We start from the raw sequence: 3,478 nt of genomic DNA, 5'->3' as shown, positions 1-3,478 counted from the left end.
GAGGTAGGATGGGGCCATGTCATTTATGGATTTGTAGGTCAAGAGTAGAATTTTGAATTTGATTCTAGACTCGACTGGGAGCCAGTGAAGAGACTTCAGCACCGGCGTAATGTGCTCTCTTCTTTTTGTTCCTGTTAGTAATCTTGCTGCTGCATTTTGAACCAGTTGAAAGCTTTTTATGGAGCTTTTAGGACACGCTGCAAGCAGGGAGTTACAGTAGTCTAATCTAGTCGTTACAAATGCATGGATAAGTTTTTCGGCATCACTTTTAGGCAGGATTCTTCTGATTTTGGCTATGTTGCGCAAATGGAAATAGGCTGTTTTACAAGCTTGATTTATATGAGCTTTAAATGAGAGCTCCTGGTCAAATAAGACTCCAAGGTTTCTTACAGTCGAACTGGAGGCTACACTGACATTGTCCAGTGTGACTATCTGCTCAGATAGAGAGTCTCGTAGATGCTTAGGGCCAAGCACAATGACCTCGGTTTTTTCAGGGTTAAGAAGCAGGTAGTTTAGTGTCATCCAGGTTTTTATCTCCTTCACACAAGTACTAAGTCTGTCTACTTGATCGCTCTGATCAGGTTTCATTGATAAATACAGCTGAGTGTCGTCTGCATAGCAGTGGAAGTTAATGCCATGTGACCTGATCATGTTGCCTAATGGCAGCATATAAAGAGTAAACAGAATTGGACCGAGTACCGAACCCTGTGGCACACCGTAAATTACTTTAGAGCTTGGTGAGGAGCTCTGGTTTACATTAACAAATTGGAACCTATCAGATAGATAGGATTTAAACCAGCTGAGGGCTGTTCCTCTAGTGGATCAGATGAACAGTTGTACCACACTCCAAAGGTATATTATACAACAAAGATATAAACAACTCTTCATGTTAGTCAGTGTAGCTTTTCCTCACATCTGAAGGCCACTTATAAAGAGTTTGATTTAGTGTCGACAGCTCTGTTGGACCAGACTGATCTCTGAGCGCTCATACATCACTTCAGCGTATGACCCACACAGGCTACTGTTCAACAACATAAACAGTGACTATGGACGTTGTTGGTTTATTTTTTTTAGTGTATTAATGACTCCGCTTGCTTTAAACTTCAAAGCAGAATATAATAAGATTCCCAATAATTTTCTGATAACAAACAACTACTAATTGAATAAACAAATAATACTTGAAATAATATGTTGCCAACCCGGTCTCATTGAATAGAGAAAATTACTATATCTGTACATTTTTATTAGGTACCGTACTTTTTGGACTATACAGCGCACCTGAATAAAAGCCGTGCACACAATATTTACGACAGAAATAGAACTCACACCTGACAATAAACTGCAGGTCCCACGTTGTAACATGACCAGTCCATATGTGGTGAGCTCTGAACCCTGACTGGAAAATTTCAAATAAATGATTGTCCGGTAGGTAGCAACAAAGCTTTTTAACTACAACTTTTTCACACTCTTTGAAATAGGTCTATAGTTTACCAACAGGTCAGGATCAAGATTAGGCTTTTTGAATAGTGGTTTATTGACATGTTTGAAGAACCGTGGAACACAACAGCTTTCTGACGAGGTATGTATTGTATCAAGAATATAATCTATAAATAGTGGGAGAATGTGCTTGAGGAGTCTGATCAGATACATTTATATGGGACACTAGTTTTACAGCTTGGGCTGGCTCAGTGCTAATAGTGGGAGTAAATCAATCTAGTTTATCTCTATTTGGTCCAGGTGCTGGGCAATGCAGATGGCCCTGGATCTGTATTTGCCAGCTTGGTGAAAGGCATTCAAGGTATCACAGCATGATAATGATCTGTTTTCAGTGAATCAAGGCATCACCATCATACATGTAAAGCCGTTTCCCTTGGCTCGGCTCTTCCATGCTGGCACGCCCTGTCAATTCAGATGCAGATAACTAAACATCTATAGCCCATATCACCACCACACGGCGGTTGTCATGGGAGTAGAAATGATCACGTACAAGACAGTACCAGCAGTTAAGTGGTTTTCTTCACATATAGGCCCGACACTAATCCTGACCCAGAAATGACAGAAATATGAAGTTTTAAATGCTCTTAACCGCTTTTGGTTTTATGTGACAACAATGGTGCTCATAATTCACGAGCAACTCACGGTACATTATCAATAAATGTTATTTTGTTCATATAAATAAAATAATGTTCTATTTGTAACTATTTGATTTTTCTTTTCTTTTGTTTTTATTCTCAGAGCTATAAATCGGCAAAAAAAGTAAATTGAGAAGCTGCTGCTCAATTGAAGTAAAGCTATTCTAATGCTTCTCTTTCTCCAGGTTGAAATGCAGGTTGAGAATTCCCTGGAGAAGCTGATGGTCTTCAACACCAAAAGGAGCTGGTGAGTCTCAATGGACTTGCAATATTTGGATTTAGTCTCTGCTGGAGGACACCACTGGGTTCAACTCTTTAATTATTTTTTTTTTTTTTAAACACACACTAAGAACAAAAGACATATACCTAACTGACAATTTAAGTGTATTGCATAGTAGTAACCTAGCACTCAAATATTCTTTCATTTATACTTCTATAAAGTACTTCTTCCATTATCAAGACTTATTGAAAGAATACAATAAAATCTTGGCAGGAGAAACATGCTCGGAGCCAAAGCTCTAATGTAATTCAAGATGGAGGAGAGAGAGGAAATCTATTTCAAATCCCGCTTTATTAAAACCACAGAAGCCTGAGGCAGAGACAGAACAATTTGCACAACGATGGAAGATTGAGATGAATGGGTTTAACTGGTTTAGAAAGAGGAAAATAAAAATAATATAAAGAGAGAACAGATTAGAAGATAACTGCATGAAGAGAAATAGAGATTCATTACCTACATCCATGACTCTGGACTGTGTTCACACAGCATCATAATCTTATTCTCTAACCTGCTGACCCTTTCCTATGGAAGCCCTATAGACACAGTAGCTCTAACTTGTCATGTTTGTATCACGTTTTAAGCCTATTTAATGACAGTTAGCAGTTTACTCTTGATTAATGATGCAAGATGTTAGAATGGGCGTCTTTCCATTACGTGCAGAACCAAAAATGCTTGCTCACAAGCTGATTCCCCAACAATGCACTTTTGGGACTGTTCCTTAACTCTCAAACATCACTGAAGCCTACGCTATAATTTAATCAGTTGAATTCTTCAAGAAGACAAAGGGGATGTAGCTCAGTGGTAGAGCGCATGCTTCGCATGTATGAGGTCCTGGGTTCAATCCCCAGCATCTCCAAATGTAATTTTGTTTATTGGACAATGACAAAGCTGTTGTCCTTATTTAGAAAATGTTGTCTTGCCTGGAATAACATTCTACTCTCACAGTAGACAGGGAGCTCAGTGGCAGAGCGCATATGTTGCTTCCTTTGGGAACAGACACGATTGTCCAGCAATGCTTGACTACTTGTCCAAAAATGCAGTATTGTGGTGGCCAGTTGGTCAAGTC

General features: G+C 39.1%; 1 non-coding gene across 1 annotated transcript; it reads left to right on the top strand.

Annotated features, from left to right (window-relative positions):
* The first annotated feature begins 3,196 nt into the window (after nucleotides 1-3,196).
* On the top strand, nucleotides 3,197-3,268 carry trnaa-cgc (transfer RNA alanine (anticodon CGC)). Its single transcript has one exon. It is a non-coding gene; the product is annotated as a tRNA-Ala (tRNA).
* The last annotated feature ends 210 nt before the right edge of the window (nucleotides 3,269-3,478 follow it).

Source organism: Eucyclogobius newberryi, unplaced genomic scaffold, assembly GCF_026437365.1.
Source record: "Eucyclogobius newberryi isolate DKJ021-1_F unplaced genomic scaffold, fEucNew1.0.hap1 SCAF_19, whole genome shotgun sequence".
Classification (NCBI taxonomy): Eukaryota; Metazoa; Chordata; class Actinopteri; order Gobiiformes; family Gobiidae; genus Eucyclogobius; species Eucyclogobius newberryi.
Note: the sequence above shows the minus strand (reverse complement) of the source record. Positions and strands in the feature narration are given on the sequence as shown.